The sequence below is a fragment of the Petaurus breviceps genome, unplaced genomic scaffold (assembly GCF_028583685.1).
Source record: "Petaurus breviceps papuanus isolate PSGF00001 unplaced genomic scaffold, PetGlider_PUasm1.0 140, whole genome shotgun sequence".
In the NCBI taxonomy this organism is placed as follows: domain Eukaryota; kingdom Metazoa; phylum Chordata; class Mammalia; order Diprotodontia; family Petauridae; genus Petaurus; species Petaurus breviceps.
Genome location: NW_027185698.1, coordinates 47,888,942 through 47,912,797, shown reverse-complemented (window position 1 = coordinate 47,912,797; position 23,856 = coordinate 47,888,942). Strand labels below are relative to the sequence as shown.

Genomic DNA, 23,856 nt, shown 5'->3' with positions numbered 1-23,856 from the left:
TGTGTGTGTGTGTGTGTGTGTGTGTGTGTGTGTGTGTGTGTGTGTGTTAAGTGTCTGGGGCCGGAACTGAACGCGGGTCCTCCTGACTTTGGGGCCAGAGCTTTACTCACTGCACCACCTAGCCGCCCCTCTTATAGACTTACACAACTCTAACAAAAAACATAAACATGAAAGAAGTTAAAGGCCTGAATGGAATATTAGGAAGGCTAGAGCTGTTACCTTTCTGGTGATAACGAAAAAGAAATAGAGAGGAGTCTACATACTTCTTAGCTGTGAAATAATTTTGTGTAATTTTACAAAAATTGACCATATATTAGAAAAGAAAAATGTCATAAACAAATGCTGAAGAGCAGAAATGTTAAATACATCATTTACTAGCCTTGAAGCTATGAAAATTATATTCCATAAAGTATCTATGAGGAAAGCATTAAAATTTCATTAGAGACTTAGAATCATATTTTTTAAAAATGTTCTGCATCACTAATAACTAGAGAAATAAGAATTAAAGCAACTCTGAGATTCCACTTCATACCCATGAGGCCACAAAGTTGATGGAAAATAACAAATCTCAGAGGTCAGGAAATACATAGTGCTACTGTGTGCTAGGCACTGTGTTGCACTAGGGATACAAAGAAAGAAAAACAGTCTCTGCTGTCAAGGAGTTCACAACCTATTTGGGGGACAACATTAAAAACAATGATTATACAAACAAGATATACACAGGATACATTTTAATTCAATTGCACATGCATTTATAAAGTTTCTGTTCCAGGCACTGTGCTAAGCATTAGAGAAACAAATAAGAAAAAGAAACACAGCCCCTGTCCTCAAGGATCTTACAATCTAATAGCAAGCTGGAGAGGAACATCAGGGGTTGACTGGGGTGGAAGCTTCTTATCCCATGGAGTTCTAACTAAGCAGAGCTACAAATGGGAAGTGGAAAGTGAGCTGGAAAAGACAGATCTTGCCTTCTATAAAGGAAAGTTTCTGGAGGGGTTTAGTGTTCTGCCCTCCAACCAGATGGGAGAAGAGGGTGAGGGGTGAGACTAGCATTAAGGTAGATAGAGAAAGTCTTCTTATATAAAATGGGTTTTTACCTGGGACTTGAAAGAAGCCAAGGAAGCCAGGAGGTGGAGATGAGAAGGGAGAGAATTCCAGGAATGGGAGACAACCAGTGAAAATGCCAGGAGTTAGAAGATGGAATGTCCTGTGAAGGAACAGCAAGGAGGATAGTGACAGTCGAATACAGAGTACGTGGTAGGGAGAATGTTTAAGAAGACTGAAAAAGCAGGAGTGGCTTGTGAAGGGCTTTGAATGTCAAACAGAGGGTTTTATATTTGATCCTGAAGGGTGTCACTGGAGTTTACTGAATGGAGAATGAGGAGGGATGATATCATTAGATCTACACTTCATGAAAATTAATTTAACAACTGAATGAAGTATAGACTGGTGTGGGAAGATACTTGGAGATATTGGGGGAAAGAAACACATTAACGTACTGATGGAGAAGCTGTTAATTGGTCTAGATATTCTGAAAAGAAATCTGGAACTATGTCCATAAAGGTCATAAAACTCTGTATCCCTCTCTTTACCAAGAGATACCTATACTAGGCTAATGTTCTGAAGAAATAAAAAAATATCAAAAAAGCATCCACGTGCAAAAAATACTTATAGCAGTGATTTTTCGAGTAGCAAGGAATTAGAAAATTTAAGAAGACTTAAATGAACTTTTACAAAGTGAAGTGAGAAGAACCAGGAAAATTATTTATACTGTAACATTCTAATGAAAGAAGAGAACACATAAGAGGAAGCTTAAAAAGTGAGAGGTGTAGAAGAGGGTACCAGAAAGGCCATTAGAAAGGGGGTGTAGAAGTCTGGAGAGAGAAGTGGAAGTATAGCCATTGCAAGGGTGATGGTCTAAGAAAGAACTAAGGGATGGAGGGACTGAAGGTCTTAGTGAAGACAAAGGACAGCGTTAAGATCCATAAGGTATAGAAAAAGATGGAATGATAAAAGAATATTATCAGATAAATGAATTTTGGAGTTCAAGATCACAGAAGTGTAACACTTATAAGTGATGGCAAGATCAAGGAGCATGGCCATCTCTGTGTACAACTGAGGAGAAGAGGAGGTCATGGAAATTAAGCAAATTGAGAAACTGAGAAGTGAAGTTATTGAACTCATTCAGGAAGGGGAAAGGGAAAGGGAGAGAAAGAAAGGAATAAGTATTCAAAACACCTGTCATGTTCCATACACTGGGTTAAGTGCCTTTTTACAACTTCCTCACAAAAACCTTTCAAGGTAGGTGCTATTATAATGCCCATTTTATAACTGGAGAAAATAAGACAAACAGAGATTAAGTGATTTGCCCAAGGTTACACAACTAGTAAATTTCTGAGGGCAGATTTGAATGTAGGTCTTCCAAATCCCAGGAAAATATTCTAGTGGTTGATAAAACAATGACCACCAGGCTATGGACCACCAGGTGAAAGATTTGGAAAGCATGAACCTCCAAAGGAAGAGAGACTGTCTAGAAGTGGTAATGGGAAGCAAATGACATTCTACCTCCTCTATCAGAAATAATGAGTGGAAGGGATATGAATGCAAGTGTAACAGGTCCTGGAAACGGTGTCATAAGGTAGATGAAATTTTATAAGGAAGAAGTCAAGTTTCAGTGAGTAACAGGAGATGTAAGGAACGATAAAGGAAAATGTACAGTATGTGGTTTTAATTTATCAATTTCCTTTTGGAATTAATCATTCGCATACTTCACCCCTAATTCAATAACCCCAGTTCTGCTGTTCCCTCAATTTTATCAATTTTGTCATCTTTACAAACAGATCTGCTCCTCATCTTAGGTCATGTAGGTTATCTATTTCTCTCTCAAATATGTTCAGCATCATGGAAATCCATTCTCCTTTGCCTCTGCTTCATAACTTTCTCTGACCCCAGGTATCAATGCTTTCCTCCCTGTCTCCCCCTTTGGGGGATATATCCTACTATGGAGAATGGTTAAATCTAGAACAAAGAGAAGGGTTAGGCTGCCACAAATGCAAGCTACTGCCACCCAAACACACACACACACACACACACACACACACACACACACACACACACACACACACACACACCCCTACCTAACACCCCCTATCAAAACACTATAAAATTTTTCACTACAAGTCACTTGGCAAAAACACAGATAACCAACAAACAGTTACAAAGTTCAAATATCCACGATTCGGGTGACCTTTAATACTAGCAAAAAATCCAAATTAATCATATTCCCCTCTAACCAATCTTATTAAAACATAAATGAAAAGTTCATCAAAATGACGCTCTCTCATGTCATCTCTAAACATCAAGTTATACAGTTATTTCTCAGAGAAGGTGTGGACAGGAAGGAATTTTGACTTCATTAGGGGTTGAACTAGATAATCTGAGGTAAACTCTAGTTCTGATTTCAACGATCTATTAATCCCGGGGGAGGGGGTGGTCCTAAACTTCTACGTCGATAAGAAAACATTGGATCATAGGAAATAACACTGAAAGAGGGTTAGAAATCAAGCCCAACCTTCTCATTATACAAAAGAGGTAAATAACTTGGCCACAGCCATTACAGGTAGAGTTAAACAGGTAAACCAGTCTGAAAAAAGATCATGGCTACAGAAATTATGTAACTGAAAACAGAAAGTTTATGGAAAACTGGGGGAAAGAGTCCAGTTATAAGATTTTGCAAGGTTACTTCATAAATTTGTGTGTGGGGGGGGAAGAAGGTAAACACAAAATGCTTTAATGCAATTATGGAGGACAATTTACTTAAGGTAGGTCCTGCCTCTCTTCCATTTTGTATCTTGGGAAAAGATAAGGGGACATAGTTCCAATGAGGAAGAGAGAGACTTCCATACATTGTCCTGTCTGAGAAGAGAGAAGGGGTATTATAAATGTAGATTTAGACGAGGCAACAAAAGGTTCCTCTCTGAGCTACTACAATAGCCTGTTGGTCAGTCTCCTTGCCTCAACCGTCCTCCCACTCCAGTCCATCCTCCAATCAACTTTCAAACTGATCTTCCCAAAGGAAAAATCTGACCATGTAAATTCCCCTTGTCCCTATTTAATCAACTCCAGTGGCTTCCTAATTACCTCCAAGATCAAATATAAAATCCTCTATTTGGTATTTAAATACTCATATCTTCCTTCCCTCTATGTAGTCTGCTAACTAGTGACTCAGGCCTCTTTGCTGATGCCCATATATGACATCCCGTCTCTCAACTCTGGACATTTTCACTGGCTATCCACCATGCATCGAACTCTCTCCCTAATCATCATGACTTCCTACTTTCCTTCATTCCTAGTTGATGTCCCACATTCTCCAAGAAGCCTTTCCCAGACCTACTTAATCTCAGTGCATCCCTCTAAGATTATCTCCAATTTACCCTATCTTGTTGGTACATAGTTTGCATGCTGTCTTCCTCATTAGACTGTGAGTTCCCTGAGAGCAAGGAATGAGTTTGGCCTGATTCTTTTTTCTTTTTTGCTTTTTGGAGGGCAACTGGGGTTAAGTGACTTGCCCAAGGTCACATGGCTAGTTTGTGTGTGTTACGTGTCTGAGGCTGGATCCGAACCCAGGTCCTCCTGACTCCAGGGCTGGTGCTCTATTCACTGCGCCACCTAGCTGCTCCCAGTTTTTTTTTTTTACCTTCTTATCCTCAGAGCTTATCAAAATGCCAGGCAATTAGTACATGTTTAATAAATGCCTGTTGACTTGCCTTGAACTGCCCAGCACCTACCCAACAGATGCAGGAAAGAGCATTTTGAATGGGGGAAAGAAGGGTGGTTGAGAACAGATCATAGGATTACTGCTCAAGAGCTAAGACTCCCAGGGGCCATCTAATGCAGATTGAAAAAGGCTAAATTACTCACTCAAGATCACACAGGTCAGAAGTTGGAGTTGATGGAGCAGCTAGGTGGTACAGTGAATAGAGCACTGGCCCTGGAGTCAGGAGGAGCTGAGTTCAAATCTGGCCTCAGACACTTAACACTTACTAGCTGTGTGATCTTGGGCAAGTCACTTAATCCCAATTGTCCTGCCTTCCCCCCTTCAAAAAGACAAAAAAAAAAAAAAACCCAAAACAGAAGCTGGAGTTGAATCCAAGATTTCTAACTCCACAGCTAATGTTCTTTCCCCCATAACATACTGGGAAACATGGAGAGGATGGCCCTGGTGGGGTTCTATCAGCAATATATGGCTCTGGAAAGCCAGAAGTCAGTAGTATGCCCCATAGGGAAGAGAAATAGTGGCAGACTGGCAAGCATTGACACAACTATGCCTACTCTGAAATTTGGCTATTGAAGCCTGGCATGCTGTCAAAGTCCTATAATCCCCATATATGAAGTATAGACAAGTAACTCAGGTCTGCTCCAAGACCACCTGATTCTACCTTTACATTATCTCTTCTCTCTGTTCTTTCTAGTGTGGTGAGACCAAGGCTTAAGTCTATTCTTAACAATTTACTAGCTGAACAAGCTACGGTATATGAATGGGATGGAATACTATGTGTTGTAAGAAATTATGAAGGAAACAGTTTCAAAGAAATCTGGAAAGATTTGTATGAATGGATACAAAGTAAAAAGAGCAGAACCAAGAGAAAAATCTACACTATAACCCCAACAATGTGAAGATATTCAACTTCGAAATACTTAAGAACTCTGAACAACACAATGATCTACTACAGTTCCAAAGGAATCATGATGAAAAATGATGGACTCAAAACAAATTGAAACATTTTTTTTTTTTTTCCTTTTTTTTTTTTTTTGGGGGGGGGGGAGGTTGGTGGGGTGGAAGAGGTATAGCTGATATGGAAATTTGTTCTGAATGACTTCATATTTGTAAGAGGTTTTGTATTTTTTGCTTTCTCGATGGGTAAGGGGTGAGGAGGGGGAGAGAATCTAGAACTGGAAATAAAATAAAATTGAATAGGAAAAATAATTTACTAGTTGTTTGACCATAGCCAAGTCACTTAACCTCCTAGTCTCAGCTTTCTTATCTGTAAAACATGATAAATAATAACATGCACTATTCACCACATGCATGTTGTTATGAATATACTTAACAGATACACAAATGAAAGCTGTTATTGTTGTTGCTATTATTATTCCCATTTCCAACAATGTAATGCACCCTCTCTTACCATACAGTATGGCTACTGTAACTACATAAATGATATTCCTACCTCAACTCCTTCCTCAACCATTCCATCTCTCACTTAAGTGAGATTACTCTTACTTCTGCATAAATCTAGTCTTGTGTCACTTTGCTGCTCAATATCATTCAATGACTCACTACTGTCTATAAAATAAAATTCAAACTTCTCAGAAAAAAAAAGACCCTCCATACTTTGACACCAGGGTTTCTGATAATGTACTTTATGCTCCAGTCAAAATGAACTACTCATCATTTACCATAAACACTTATTCTTTTATTTCTTTATTCCTTTGCTCACACTGTTACCTATGACTATAATACTTTCCTTTCTTCCCTCCCAACTCCTTGAAATCTTAGCTATCTACTAGAGCCCATATCAAATAATCTCTCCAGTCTGACAATATATTATCCTTTTTGAACATCTTCTGTGCTTTCTTATATTCTAATATATTGTTGTTCAGTTATTTTCAGTTGTGTCCGACTCTTTGTGACCCTGTTTGGGAAAGATACTGGAGTGGTTTGCCATCTCTTTCTGAACATAAGGAACTGAGACAGAAGGGTAAGGGATTGCCCAGGGTCACACAGCTAGGAAGTGTCTGAGGTCAGATTTGATCTCAGAAAGATGAGTCTTACTGACTCCAGGCCTGGCACTCTATCCACTCTGCCACCAGCTAGCCACAAAGATATCTTATGTTCCTACTAAATTGAAAGCTTCACTATGGTAAGGACACAGTTTTGTTTAATATTTTTTGAAAATCTAGCAATGCTCTATAAATACTAGGTATTTTTTAAAAAAATGTATTTGTTGAATGTATGACTAAAACTGAGGTAACAAACTATGAAATCCTATGACATAAAATAGATGATTTTGAACAAAATCTAACATATTTTTAAATAGCTGAGTGCCAAATGGGAAACCTCCCCCTCACACTGAAAAATAAAAACAAAATCCTACATGGGCTATGCAAATGAATTTCAATTTAGTAGTTTAACACACACAAATACATTCTCTAATAAGCATCATGAAAAAATCCTACCTATGACCAACTTCTTCTAAAATATAGTTAATACTCCTGCTAGATGACAGCCATTGAGTAAAATTGCAAGCTGAGCTATGGGAACATGGGAAACATTATCTGAACTGATAATTTGTGAAATTATTAAATGGGGCAGGCATGTACAGTTCTTGGGGTTGGTTGTTTTCCTTCATTCTTGAAGAGGACCAAAATAACATCGCTATGTTTGAGTCAAGGTATCCATCTATGGATGATCAGACCAATTCTAGCCCAGAAGGCTCTACCACAGGTTGGGCGTAAATAGCTCATGTGAATATCAAGAGTGAAAATGTCTATATCTATAGTGGAAATGTCTATAAATTTCTGCATTTCATGTTTCTTTGAGCTACCGCAACTCTGCTTTGCTCATAGAGCACAGCGCCTTCTTTGATGCAGGCACACCATGTTGGGTGGTCCTTTGCCAGTGTCTCCCAGATCATATAATCAATTCCAAAGTTCTTCAGAAAAACCTTGAGTGTCCTTGTACTGCTTCTTCTGACCTCTATGTGACCACTTGTCTTATTTAAGTTCTCTATAAATTAGTCTTTTAGGCAAACATATGTTTGGCATTCAAACAATGTGGCCAGTCCATCAGAGTTGAACTCTCTGCAGCAGAGTTTAAATCCTTGGCAATTCAGCTAAAGAAAGGTCCTAAGGTACTAAGGAAGTACCTTATCTTACTATGTAATCCTCTGAATCTTCCTAAGACAATTCAAGTGGAAACAATTCCATTTCCTGGCATGCTGGTAGACTGTCCAGATTTCACAGGCACACAATGAGGTCAGCACAACAGCTCTGTAGACTTTCAGTTTTGGTGGACAGTCTAATATCTCTTCTCTCTCACACTTTTCTTCAGAGCCTCCCAAACACCAAGCTAGCTCTGGCAGTGTACACATCATCTTCACCATCATATGCACATCACTGGAAAGTATACTGTCAAAGTAAATGTCAAACTCATCCACAACATTCAATATTTCTCCATTTATTAACCACTGTACCAATGGTTCCACATAAGGATGGTGTGGTGACTGCTGATGAAGTTCTGTTTCCTTGGTGTTAATTGTTAGGCCAAAATTGGCACAAGCAGTAGAGACTCGAAAGATACTTTTTTGCATCAGCTTCAGGGGCCACATTGAGTGAACAATCATCTGTTAATAAAAAAAATCATTCACTAACTCTCCTTCCACTTCAGCCTTGTCTTGTAGCCTTTTCAAATTAACTAATTTACCATCAATGTGGTAGATGACCTTGATGCTGTTTTCATCCTTAGTGAAGGCATTTCATAACACTACTGAAAACATTATGCAAAAAAGCATGGGAGCAAGCACACAACACTGCTTGACTCTACTGGTGACTGGGAAAGTGTGAAAGCATTGTCCATTAATCAGAACCCATGTAAGCACACTGTCATGAAACTCACGTACAATACTGATGAACTTCTCCAGGCAGACAAATTTGGCCATAACTTTTCACAAGTGCTGACGGATGACAGTATCAAAGGCCTTGGTCAGATTAACAATGACTGTTGTGTACAGACCTCTGTTTTGCTCCTGGCATTTCTCCTGGAATTGTCAGGCAGCAAACACCATACTGATCATTCCTCTTCCCTTTCTAAAGCCACACTGGCTCCTGGATAGATGACCATCTTCCAGGTGAAAGATCAGCATATTAAGGAGGACTCCAATAAGAATTCTGCCAGCAATGACTAAAAGAAAGGACACCCCCCACCACCACCACCTCATGATTGCCACAGGACAGTCTGTAGAGGGATGGAGTCTAGAGAGGAATGGACTTCAACTTGTAGTATGGGTAATGTCTTTTGATTTGCACATAAATTGGATTTAAATGAGGTAGAGCTGCAAGAAGTTGTTTGCCTCATTCTCTTCCAGAGTCAGCAAAGTCCAATGGCAAGGCAAAAGTCAAAACGACTGATGTCTCAGGTGGATGAGATTATACAGTGGATGACTTTGGCATCTTCAAAGTCTAACCAAACTCTAAGCACTCCACAGCACCTGCTTCAGCCATTTTTGTGGCAACTGGAACAAACTGTTCTCATCTACCCATTCTGCCAGAGAAAAGTTTTCACATGCTTGGGTAGACACCCCCTCTAACTCACTGATGGGTTTGAGACCCCTCAGCTACCCTCAACCTGGTTTAACCTGACAAAATGGTTTAACAGGGTGTGGCTGCTGTGCATGCTATAGTTTCCTGGAGCCACAGGTGAGAGCTGGATGAATCAGGTGGACACCAAAAGTGGATGAGCAGCCCTGAAAAGGTCTCAGCAGCCCTCACACCAGAGGTTCTAGTCTTCCCTGAACACTTCCATACTTGCCAGAACAGACCACAAAGGCAGGGAAAAGAGAAGTGGCATCACACTTTAATAAGGGATAAAAGGCATGGGGGCAAACAGCACAGAAAGTACAGAGACAAGCAGTAAAAGAGGTACACTGGTAGACAACATGGGGACAGGTGTTGGAGTTGTGAAGGAAGGAAGGCAGCTTTGGGGAAGAAAGAGAAAGAGAAGGAGGAAGAGGAGGAGAGGCACGGAGAACTACTCACACAACCACAGCTAAGAGTTAGGAGTGCTTTGGCAGCATGGACCCAGATGGAGATGGAAGAGTGCTGGGGGAGCAGGAGTTTAGGGTCTCATTTTATAGGATTTGGGGGGTAACAGACTAACTCCTAGTTGTGCTATCTTGGGATTAGTTCATTAAGATATTCAAATTATCTCAAGGTTGTTGGCAAAACTTTAAGGTTTTACCACATCATCTCGGCGTTATCACCATTTGGTGTTCTGCTGGTCTTACTACAGAAGCCACATAAGACCAAAAGCCCTGACAGAAAAGCCTAGCTAGACTCCCCTAATTCAATACCAAGATGTGATTTTTGATGAATATGTGATAACAATTTATAAATTATGCTCCTCTGATCTTTGGGATGGTTTGTATGTGAATTCCAGGTTCCTCTTTGCAAACATTTCTTGCTATTGTCACTTCATACTGTTGGAGGACCAGAACAAGATAACAATTTTAACACATTGTTGATCAACAAAACCGTAAAGACAGATTTGATGCTTACTAACTGAGAGCACATTTTAGCTTTAGCAAGTTAGTAGCACTAGAAAAAAAGACACATAACAAGATGAAGGTAAACAAAAACCACAGCATTTAAAATCTGTCTGCAGGTTAATAAATTAAGACAAACTTATCCACATCTTGGTAAAATTCTCATGGTTTAAACCATAGCTTAAAATTCTCATGCTTGTAGATATTAGCCAAACTAATGCCAGGTCTCTAGTGTTCTGATTAATAAAATGCAAATACAATATGTTTCTGCCTAACTCAGGAGGTTGTTATAATTAGCTAATCATAAAATATATATTAAAGTGTACTTAAATCTGTAAAATATTATACAAATGTTTTAATAAAACAAAAAGAAATGACAAGTGAAGGAAAGTTGCTATTATTACTAGAAGGTGGTAATGATGACCTTGGTCTGTTATAATGCCAGATACACAAGGAAAAAGAAACTCTTTATGGTAAGACAAATGGTCTAGAATGATTCCTTTGTTCTGTAGTGTCAGGAAGAGAATTTCTGGACAGCTGCCTTTTCTCACCATTAATTAGAATTAGAAATAACTGCTATTTCTTCATATCAGTTTACTATACAGAAGAGCTCTGTAATAATGACATATAGCCAATGAGATATCATTAAAGGATCAACTAACTTTTTGCTCTGTTACCTCATAAAAACACTATGTAATTTCAAAACTTAGTATAAGTAGTCTCATGAAATTTCCAATGATTTTATAATGTTTCATGCTGTAATGGTTAACTAAATCTTTTTAACTTTCAATTTAACTTCCATTTACTCTCAAGAAAAAATGTGAAATCTAAACTTATCTCAGATGGACATTCATACCCACTTTAACAAATAGCATCCAAAAAGACTTTCTTCAAGCCCCTGATGTCACCCATTCCTTGACAATCAGACAATCTTATCCTTCCTAATACATTTGCACCTTATTCTTCTTAATGAACCTTCAGTGTTACTGAACAGCATCTGATTACCCTTCTATAATAACAACTTTTGTGGACATGAACACATGAGTCCTAATGAACACATTAGTAAGAAACCCTTCTATTCCTTATGGTAAATAATGATTTTGCTTCAGCCTTTCCCCATAAATGGCATTTTCCCAACTTTACCTAACAGAGAGGGAAAAAAGACCCTGAGACTTAAAGCAGAATATACTTGTGTAACAAAGGCACAAAACCATTAAATGTAGGACATATTATTCAAAACCCAACTTTTGGACATAAAGCCTAGTGTACCTTCCTCTAGACCAAACTGCTTCTCTAGATGCATAGCACAACAACCAATAACAAATGAAAAGAAAATACATTTCTCAACAGAAATCTGTCAGAGAGGCAACTTGGTATAGCAAAAAGAAGCTAAGCCCAATAAACAGGAAGATGAAAGGTCAGGTGCCACTCGACCAATACTGGTTATATAATCCAGTACAAGAGGAAACTCTCTAAGACTTAAAACTGCAGAAGAGTTGATCTGCAATGTTAGGAATTTCATCCCTTAGAAGTTCCCTACACCAACAAAATAAAAAATCCAGATAAAAAAAAAAGAAAAAAGACAGCTAAATCAACACAATAGCTATTTATAGAGGTTCTATTATACCTGGCACAATGGTTCTATACAGCATTTAGCAAGATGAGTTATCTAATAAATTCTACTTCTTTAATTATAATCCCAACAATACTGGTTTCCATTGCTTTTAATTATCTTAGCTAATTTGATGAGGTAGTACTTTAAAGTTGTTTTAATTTGCATCTATTAGAATATTAAGTAGAGCATTTTTCAAGTTTTATAACAAGTTGTTACTCTTTTAAAAGTTGTTCATCTTTCAGGGAAGCTAGGTAGCACAGTGAACAGAGCACCGGCCCTGGAGTCAGGAGGACCTGAATTCAAATCCACCCTCAGACACTTAACACTTACTAGCTGTGTGACTTTGGGCAAGTCATTTAACCCTAATTGTCCTGCCTTCCCCCATCCAAAAAAGAGCAAAAACAAACAAACAAAAAAAGTTACTCACCTTTTCATATTTTAAAGGAACATTTCTATATATAAACCAAAAAGGAATGTACATGTGAATCTATAAATCTCTATAATGAACAGCTTTTTTTTTTAATGCAAGAAAGACTAGGTGCATCAATAGAAGCAAAAATATTTTAGACACTTAAAACTCAAAAGGCATTTTTACTTTATACTTCATACCCTTTTCCAAATCTTTAAAATCAACATTCTTTAGTACTCTAAAGACTTTTCAAATAACAAAAGGAATATCATTTTATCTATAAGGACCAGCATATGCTTAAACAATCTATATTTTAGTAAAAGGAAAAGATCCTACATTTATTTCTATTGTCATTGCTTTGCCCACATTAGTCTTTTCCTTTTGGAGCACTAGTAGAATTCATCAAATGTTTATAAAACAATTATCAATTTAATTTTTTACTAATGTTTTTATTTTTCTAGTTTTCAAATTTTCAAAATCTGTAGCTTAGTTGTCATAATAATATAGCTTTGCCTAGGTCCTTAGTGATAAAATGTTCAAGAGACTCTCTAATGAACAGATTTTAAAACTAATAAGAAATATTCTCTCAAATTCATCCAGTGGTGGACTTTTAGATACTGAATTTGATAAAATACATGCAAAAATTGCAATGTGTTAGGCAGATTCCAATGATGATAAGTCCATCAGTGAAGCTCTTTCTCCAGCTGACAATTTAAAAGGTAATGAAAAATGAGGTTTTAATTGGGCTCAAGATCATGACAAAAGAAATGAAGAGCCACAATGTCTGAAAGATAAAGATGGTTCTTCACTGTAATGGGCTACCGGTCATCCTTTCTCCATGATCTTCTCTTTTATGTTTCCATTACACTGCCTTCTCCTAGTTCTCTCCCTCCACGGTTTATTGTTCTTCTCAGTCTCCTTTGGTGGATCCTCTTCCAGATTACACATATTAACCATTGGTTTCCCACAAGGCTCTGCCCTGGGCCCTAATCTCTTCTTATACTGTATTATTTCACTTGATGACCTCATTAACATTCATGGATTCAACTATTATCTTTATTCAAATAATTCTCAGATCTATTTGTCCATGCGTAATATGTTTCTTGATTTCCAGGCTTGTACCCACAATTGCCTATTGGACAGCTCAAACTGGATGTCTCATAGACATCTTAAATTGAACATGTCCAAAACTGATCACATTATCTTTCTTGCAGACCCTCCCTGTAAACCCTCCACCCTTCTAAAATCCCCTACAGGGTAACACCACTCTTCCAGTCCCCCAGGTTCACAGTCTGAGTGTCATCCATGACTCCGCACTCTCTCACCACTCCCTCCCCCATATCCAATTAGTTGCCAAGCATTGTCATTCCTAGCTTCATAATATCTCTTATATGGCCCTTTCTCCCCTCTGACATTGCCACTCCCTGGTACAGGTCTTCACTGCATACCTGGATTACTGCAATGGCCTGCTTAGTGGATCTGCCTACCTTAAGTCTCTTGTCTGCCCTCCATTCAGCTATCAAATTGATCTTACTAAAGTACAAATCTGGACATGTCCCAACTATTCAAAAAACTCCACTGATTCCATATTACCTCCAGGATCAAATACAAAATCAAAAACAAACAGAAATTTGGCTTTTAGAACCCTTCATAATTTGATTCCTTTCTATGTGTCCAATCTTCTTCCACCTTCCACTCTTCTTCCCCCAAGTACTCTGCAGATCAGTGGCACTGACCTCCTTTCTGTTCCTCAAACACCACAAATTAGTCAACTCCATGAATTTTCACTGACTGTCTCCCATGCCTGAAACAGTCTCCGTCTTCATTTCTACCTCCTAGTTTTCCTTGCTTCCTTCAAGTCTCAGTTGCGGTCTCATGTCCCTCAAGAAGCCTTTCTGCGTCCTTCATCTTTCCTCTGAGGTTATTTCCAAACTCCCCTTTATATGTTGTGTTTGTATAAAACTGCATGCTGCCTGCCCCTTAGACGGAACTCTGTGAGAACAGGGACTGTCCTTTACCTTTCATTGTATCCTCTGGCAAAGAGCAGGCAACTAATAAATGCTAGTTGACTGTCTGACCTCTCATCAATTCTTCCAATTTTTCAGTCTTTTGACTTTGCCGATATTTATTGGTGTAATTTAAAAATTCTCTTTCATATTCATACACATATATATGTACACATGTGTATTTATATATATGTATGTATGTATATACACATATATATGTACAAACACACATACACATATATTTAAAGGATATCCACTGTTTTGGTAAAGTTTTCCAGCATTTATTCTATGCTATTTATTCTCAATTCCAAACTCCTCAACAGTCCTAATTTTACTCTTTATCTCTTTCTTCATTGATTTCAGTAGGCCTTCCTTCCATATTCTGGGAGTTTTTCTGGTCAATCCAGTGATTTTCTGTGAATCTTACTCTGGAATGATTACAGAATTATTCTCTTCTTCTGAAGTTTTATCCTAGGGTTCACTTTATTTGGCATTTTTTTTCATTAAGGGAGGCAATAAATTAGGAAGTTCCAGTGAGATTTCTTAAAAAGCCAAAAAGAAATTAAAAAAAAAAAATGAAAAGACTATAGAGCCCATATTAAGAATAGATGGTGTTAGGGTGGCTAGGTGGCGCAGTGAATAGAGCACTGGCCCTGGAATCAGGAGGACCTGAGTTCTAATGTGGCCTCAAACACTTAACACAAAACGAGCCTTGAGCCTTGTGACCTTGGGCAAGTCACTTAACTCCAATTGCCCTACCTTCCCCCCTCCAAAAAGCCAAAAACAAAAGATTGTGTTCCTTAAAATTTTTTAGGAAGTCAGAGAAATTTTCTAAGAAAACTAAGTTCATCCCCAAAACCCTATTCAACCACTATATATCTAAAAGTAATATCAAAGTTTAGAGGCAATCCAAAGTCCTCAAAGGCTATTCCAGTGAAGTCCAAACTCTAAGAGACCCAAGGTACAGAGATTTAGCATGTGGACCGATTATATGTCTCCAAATGTGTTGTGCATCTGTCCAACAAAGAGTACTTTGGGAGTATCACCATCCTAATCTTGGACACTATACCTCTCAATGTAGCAAGATATCACTAGCTTTTTTGACTGTTAAATCTCACTGTTATCTCATACTAAACTTGGTCTGTACTAAAATGCTAGGATCCTTTTTAGATAAAAAAACTATCTAGCCACATCTTCCCCATCTTCTGTTTGCGAAGCTGATTTCCTGAATCCAACTGCAACAGTTTGCTTTATTTGTATTGTATTTCATATTATTAGACTCAATGCAATATTCTAGCCTGACATCTTCTGGGATCCTGCATCAGTCACTCCTCATAACTTTGTGTCATCTACAAATATAATAAGCATAACATCTAGGCCTTAATCCAAACCATAACATAACCTAAAAATATCAAAACAGCAAAAAGCCAGGCATAGATAGTTATGGCACACCTCTAGCGACAACCTTACAAGCTGAAATTGACCCTTTGAGGTCTAGTCTTTGAATCCAGCTAACCAATTAGTTCTGAATTTGCCTAAAAGTATTATCTAGCCCATATCTCTCTACCCTATCCCACTCCCCACTTCCTTTACCACCACCTCCCAAAAAAGCATGAAAGACTTTGTCAAGCACTTTTGGTAAAATTTAAGTAAATTATCTCTAAAGCATTCTCCTATTCTACCAACCTAATAATCCTGTCAAAAATAGAAATGAGGTTGGTCTGCTATGAACTATTCTTGACAAAGCTATCCTACCTCTTTAGATCACTACTTCCTTCCTAAATATTCATTTAATATGATCAAAAACATTTATCAAAACCATGTTAACATTATTTGCAATAGTACAACACTAGACATTTTCTCAATACAGAAAAGGGTAAAGTAAGGATGCTCTCTCTCTCCATTATTATTTGATATAATTCTAGAAATACTAGTTATATCAATAAAAGAAAAGCATGGAATTAAAGGTATAAACACTGGTAAAGAGGAGAAAAAAAGGTATCTTTATTTGCAGATGACATGATGGTACCTCTAAAATTCCTTATGGAAGGTCTTCAAGTAAAGGAGAGATTCCCATTGATTGGAAAGATTATAGAGGGGATTCTTTTGGAGGTAGGCATTGGACCAGATCATTACTTCTAACTCTGTGATTTAGTAAAAAGTTATAATGGACAAGGGAAGAGCTCCTATTCAAAGAACAAAAAGCTCTTAAGCAGGCAGTATAAAAGGCAAAGGAACTGCCCAGTTGTAAAATTTAAGAGGACGGTCATCAATAGAGGAAAGGCTGAATAAGTAGCAGTATATGAATATGATGGATGATATGATGTGCTTTAAGTACTGAGGAAATAGATGATTTTTAAAAGACATAGAAACATTTGTATAAACCGATGCAGAGTGAAATAGGAAATAGAAGAACATTTTATCCTAAAACATTACTATTACTAAAGTGAAGAATTTTGAAAACTTACAAACCCTAGGAGAATAATTTAAGTAATAACAATGCTATAGAAACAATTTTGAAAGTTATAAGAACCATGATTAATAAAATGATAAGTCATGATGCTAGAGGACCAGTGATGACATGCTATCTATGACAGAGCTGATAGATTTAGGGTACAGAATGAGACAAATACGTTTCTGAATCCAGCCATTAAGAGAATTTGTTTTCCTCAAATATATATAGTTTTCGCAAAGAATATTTTTTTCTCTTCTTAAATGGGGGAAGGGGCAAGAGAGAAAAAAAATTTAATTTTTTTTAAATAGAGATGTAAGGTAATACAGATGTTGCATGTACTTTTTGATGAAGCCACTGTATTATTAATTTTACTTGACTGATTTAATTTGTAATAAAAGAGGCTTCTCACATACTGGGCATGATCTGTAAATGTAAAAATAAAACACATTAGTAAAACCTAAAAAAAAAAAAAAGAATGGGGAAGGACAAGAAAATAACTAAGACCTATTGATCCCAATCTGTTTACATGAACATCACTATTTCCTGACAGGGTTAAGTACTATACTATAAGAGTTAATACCACAAAAACACTTGGGAATTATCTTGACCCAAAATGGAATAGAAACAGTTCTATTAACTATATTTCCTAGAAAGCCAAAAATCAATCCTTATTCAAGATCTTTCTTCTTCATCACTGATAAGTAATATTCTCTTTTCCATTTAATATTCTGATACTCTTCTCCTAGAAGAGTTTTCCTAATTTAATTCACAAGTTCACTCCTGTGCCTGGATCATTCCTAACTCAAACTCTGCAGTGACTTGACACAGGCATCAATTTCAAACTTACTATGGACAAAGAGGGCATCCGAGAAGCCCATTCATCTCACTACCCCTCTCCTATTAGTAAATCATCGACATAATGGCAAGAAAAAGTATTAAAAAATCTACAGAGAGAGGGAAGAACCAAGATGGCAGAATATGATCAGGAACTCATGTGAATTCTCCCAAATTACCACCATATAACTTTAAAATAATGCCTCAAATCAAATTCTGGAGAGGCAGAATCAACAAAAGGTCAATTGAAACAATTTTCCAGTCCAAGACAACTAAGGAGGTTAACAAGAAAGGTCTGTCTTATCAGGGTGGTAGTTGGCCTAGAGCAGGCCATGCCACAGTGCCAGCAGCAGCTGGGAGCTCTCAGTCCATAGATAGTAAGGGGGTTGGACAACTGGTCAGAAAAAGATTACAGGGGACCCTTTGCTGGTGCTGGGTTTAGGACCCTGTTCCATTGCCTATACAAAGTTCCAGGTTGCAGTCCCAGGGTGAGAAGAAGCACTAGCGCTTGCTGCCACAGGGAAAACGGGAACCTGGTAACAATTGAAGGGCAAAGAAAAATGTCTGTGGTCATTTACAAGGAAGCAGGAGCCCTGGTCTCAGTTCTAAGGCAGAAAGAAGCACTAGCGCTTGTGAGTGAAATAGAGCAGGCAATCTGGTCACAGTTCCAGGGCCACGAGGAGTCTTAGCACTTGTGACTACAGGGGAACAAGGTTCCTTCCTGGGTAAGGACCAGAACACAGGCCAGGAGAGCAGTGACCAGGCCTCTATAAATCACACCATGTTTGAAGCAATTAAAACCTACAGACCCCCCAAAACTAGCTGTGAAAACAGTAGTACAAAGAACCCTGAAGTTTAGGACAGTGCCCCTTCCACCCCAGGAGCAGAGTCCAACTTTAATATCAAGTTAAAAATTCAAGAAATATGCTGGGAAAATGAGCAAACAATAACAACAAACAAAAACAAAATAAAATAAAATAAACCTGACCATTATGGTGACAAGGAAGATCAAGACACAAACTCAGAAAACAACTTTTGTCAAAAGTTACAAGCAAAGCCTCAAAGAAAAGATGTGAATTGAACATAAGCCCAACAAAAATTTCTAGAAGAGTTCAAAAAGGATTTAAACCAAATAAGAGATGTAGAGGAAAAAGTGGGAAAAGAAATGAGAGATGCAAGAAAATTACAAAAAAAAAGAAACCACAACTTACACACACAAAAAAATACTGAAGAAAGTAACACTTTAAAAAATAGAATTGGCTGAATGGTAAAGGAGACACAAAAATCCACTGAAGAAAAGAACTCCTTAAAAAGCAGAACTGGGGGCTGCTAGGTGGCGAAGTGAATAGAGCACTGGCCCTGGAGACAGGAAGACCTGAGTTCAAATTTGACCTCAGACTTACTGGTCGAGTGATTTTGGTCAAGTCACTTAATCCCAATTGCCCTGCCCTCCCCCTTCCAAAAAAAGAAAAACTAGCCAAATGGAAAAGGAGGTACAAAAGCTCACTGAAGAAAAAAACTCCTCAAAAATTTGAATTGGGCAACTGGAAGCTAAGGACTTAATGGGACATCAAGTAACAATAAAACAAAACCAAAAGAATGAAAAAATACAAGAAAACATGAAATATCTCATTGGAAAAACAATTAACCTGAAAAACAGATCCAGGAGAGATAATTTAAGAATTTTTGGACTACCTGAAAGCAGTGATCAAAAAAAGCACCTAGCCATCATATTTCAAGAAATTATCAAGGAAATACCCTAGAGCCAGAGGGTAAAACAGAAATTGAAAGAATCCACTGATCACCTCCTGAAATGAATCCCAAAATGAAAACCACCAATAATATTAAAGTCAAATTCCACAGCTCTCAGGTCAAGGAGAAAATATTGTAGCAGCCAGAAAGAAACAATTCAAATATCATGGAGCCAAATTTAGGATTACATAAGATTTAGCAGCTCCCATATTAAAGGATAGGAGGTCTTTTTTTTTTTTATTTTGCCTTTTGGAGGGCAATTGGGATTAAGTGACTTACCCAAGATCACACAGCTAGTTTTTGTGCTAAATGTCTGAGGGTGGTTTTGAACTCAGGTCCTCCTGACTCCAGGGCTGGTGCTCTATTCACTGCACCACCTAGCCACACCAGGATAGGAGGTCTTGAAATAAGATATCTCAGAAGGCAAAGGAACTAGGATTACAACCAAGAATAATTTACTCAGCAAACCTGAGTATAATCCTTGAAGGGGAAAAAAAGGATATTTAATGAATTAGGAGACTCTCAAGCACTCCTGATGAAAAGACCTATCCTGATAATAGAAATGACTGTTAAATAAGCAATTATTGTATCTAGGGTTATTTTCTTTTTAAGGAAATCTCTGTCCTTGACCAAAAATTTATACCACCTAGACCATCTTATCTAGGTGGAGTTGTTGCCCCACCCAGCTAGAGAACTTTATAAAGAATTTAATCTAAGGTGAATTCCCAGCCCACTGTGTTCTACTCAGGTTTGGGTGATAGTAGATACTTAGTCTAGAAGCCCAAGGCTAGGAGTAGTCTGGAAGTAAATGACAAAATCAAAGTCACATTCCCCCAGTATACCATTAGAAGAGGTCCACCAGTCATTATAATATTCATACTTCTCATTAATTGTTAACCTATCAGAGTTGATTTCCCATTATTAAAATTAACATTATCACCTGATCTCCAAATAGACTGAAATAGGTTCATGATGTTCCCATAGACATCCTTGATCACTCTTTTGATGGCCCTGATCCACTTCCTTTAAAGAACAGTTAAGAGTCAACATCAAATGGGCAGCTAGATGGCAGTGAATAGAGCACTGGCCCTGGAATCTGGAGGATCTAAATTCAAATCCAGCCTCAGATACTTAACACTTACTAGCCTGTGACCTTGGGCAAGTCATTTAACCCCAAATGCCCTGCATTTCCCCCTCCAAAAGGCAAGAAAAAAAGTCAACATCAGAACCCAGTTACTATTATTCCTTGAAATCATTTGTTGGTTGGGGGGAATGAGGAGTACAATCTTAAAAATTAAAGGTTTATGGCCATTTTTTCCTTCCCTTAAACTTGGTAGGTAAAACAATTCTTCTGGTTTTAAGGTTTTCCCAGTTGCAAAAGCTACATAGCTATCCAAGTCCATGACCATAATATACCTTCTCTGCTATAAATTCACACCTTGAATAACGTTTTCCCTATACCTGTAAAATGTCACTGGAGCATGGTAAAATGCTATCTTGAGATTGCTGATGAAAGAAGATATACTAGAAGGGTGTTAGCCAACTCGCCCAAAGTTGATTATATATGCAACATATGTAATTATTGTATTTTCCCCATCAATGCAATTCCATGTGTGGCTTCATGATTCACTGGTACAGGTAATCCCCATTTTACTTTGGCTTGCATTTTTCCCCTTGTTTATTCAATACTGCTTCTTGAGTCATGACTCTTTCTAGCACTAATGGACAAAGGGAACAGTGTCTTTGATCTTGCCCTTACCCACAAGTATTCCACTTCCATATTTATCTACTTTAAAATTATTTTATCTGATCAGTTTTTTATCATCCTACGCCTTACAAACCCTGATCCCGTTCTTTATTCATGACCTACACTCCCTCTATCCCTTCATACTCTTGTACTGGCTACACTCTTCCATTCCCTATCTCCACTCCTTGGCGAACCAATTTAACCCTGCACCAGTGGCGCCAATATCAAATATGAACCTGAAGCAACATATCCATTTAGAACACCCACAAATTCACATAAAGGATGTCAAATGGTATTTTAACTTCTTTTGTTAAACATTTCCTAATTGAGCAGGGAGTTTGGCTTCTCTGTTCTACACTATTGTTTAGTCTTAAGTGTCTGGCTCACTTTTCCTTACTAATCAGACCTTGTCAACTCCCAACCCTGAATTATTCCTATCTGCTTCCTTCATTTCTATATGTGATATTTTTTTTTTAAAGCAATTGGGGTTAAGTAACTTGCTCAATGTTACACAGCCAGTTATTTCTGGGTGTGGTGCTAAGTATACTAGCTTGGATTTGATCCCCAGGTCGGTGCTCTTACTTGCTGAGCCACCTGGCTACCCCTAAGCAATTGGGGTTAAGTAGCTTGCTTAAGGCTACATGGCCAGGTGTTTCTGATTTGATCCCCAGGTCATCCCGACACTGGAGACAGTGCTCTTACTCGCTGTGCTACCTGGCCGCCCCTATATGTGATATTTTTAAAAGCTTAAGGAAATTTCAAAACTATGCTGATTTTTTATCCAATTTTAAGTGAGTCCTAACTGTAGGAAGCAATCTTTCTACTACTCCTACCTAATTAATTCTCTACCTTACTCTCTATATCGGTTATTCCAAAATTTTATTTCTGTCAAGTCTAAGACATCTTCACCTCATCTCATACTTCAATGAAAAAATGAGGCCATTCACCAGAGAGCTCCCTCTTGTCTCCTCCTCCTCATTTCACCACACTCAGATATCCCCCATTATCTCTTCCTTTACTTCTGTCTCAAATGGTGGCCTTTCTATTTGCCAAGGCCAAGCCTTCTACATGACATGTACTTTTTATACCATCTCTTTCCATATTTTTTTAGAAGACTTAGCCTACTATTATTCCCATATTTTCTCTTATCTTCCATCATACCCTATCTACTGATTCCTTCTGCTACTAGCAAATATGCCCATGGACATCTCCTATCCTTAAAAAACTCTCATTTGTTCTACTATCTCCATTTGCTATCATTCCAATGACTGCCTTTCTCATCTTTGTTCTCTTTAATGACATTTCTATTTCCTCTATCAGTACATTGGAGACTATGACACTAGGGAGGTACCCACATAGTAAGATAACTTTGATCACATCACGCCCCCCCCTCAAAAACTTTAAATGGTTCTTCATTCTTACTGTGGATATGAAAGTTGCTTACAACTGATGTTTCCAATCATATCTCCCACTATTCCTATATGGAATGCAACAAGCATTTAACACAAAGCTCCTGCTGTAACCAAATTAGTCATCTTTCAAAATCATACCTCTTCTTGTATCTATACTTTGAATCAAACCATTTCCCCCTTCCCTCTCTGCCACTCAAAAACCCTACCCATTCTTCAAATCTTTCCCACTCCTTAAAGCAATTCATGATCACTCCAGTAATTTATCTCCCCCCCCCCACCAAATTCCTATAGAACTTAATCTGTAACATTAATTTTGCAATCAATAATGTATTCAGGGGCGGTTAGGTGGCGCAGTGAATAGAGCACTGGCCCTGAAGTCAGGAGGACCTGAGTTCAAATCTGACCTCAGACACTTAATACTTACTAGTTGTGTGACCTTGGGCAAGTCACAACCCCAATTGCCCTGCCTTCCCCACTCCAAAAACAAAAACAAAAAAAAGTATTCATTTAACATTCACTCTTAAAGGACCTGCATGCTTTGGAAGAAATACAAAGTTTGGATAAAGAAGTCTTACTTGCTTATAAACTCTATTCAATTACTGTCTCGACTTGTTTGCAATAAATCTTACACTGTAATTTAACATGTACTAATAGAATCCTAGAATAATAGAGACGTAAGGACTTTAGTTAGTGATCATCAAATCCAACCTTTTCCTTTTAAATAGAAGGAAAATGGGGCCCTAAAGGAGGGAGTATCATAAATAAGATCATACTAAGCTAATAATAATAGCTGACATTAATGTACTTCTTATTTTCAAACCATACATGATCTCATTTCACCTTCGTAACAACTTTGTGAAGTACTACAGATATCATTTCCATCTTACAGATGAAGAAACTGAGAATCAGCAAGTTAAGTGGACTGCCCATAGACAGACACTTAGTAAAAATCAAATGCCCATCCTATCCGAGTCAGGGTATGAAAATTTCAATTAGAGGGAAATGAGGATGGCCACCAGAGAAAAGAATGCATGGTTTGGAGATCACGTCAATGAATATGGTGAAAGTTCACCTAAATAGATACTAATGTTTAGGAAACCTCAAATACAAAGCTACTTAAGAATAAAATCACCTTGCATTTATATAGCATTTACCATTTCATAACATTCAAAACTCCTTCACATAACTTCTTTGCTCCTGGTAGCCAACACTATAAAGGAAACCATATGCACACCTATGAGGAAGGCAGAGTAGGTATCTCCACTCTGTACCCAAGGAACCTAATGATGAAAAGTTAAGTGACT

General features: G+C 37.9%; 1 protein-coding gene across 2 annotated transcripts in view; it reads right to left on the bottom strand.

The window, feature by feature from the left end:
* Positions 1-23,856, bottom strand: part of ATRN (attractin) — a 237,717-nt gene that overhangs the window by 181,722 nt on the left and 32,139 nt on the right. The gene's annotated exons all lie outside the window — the stretch shown is intronic.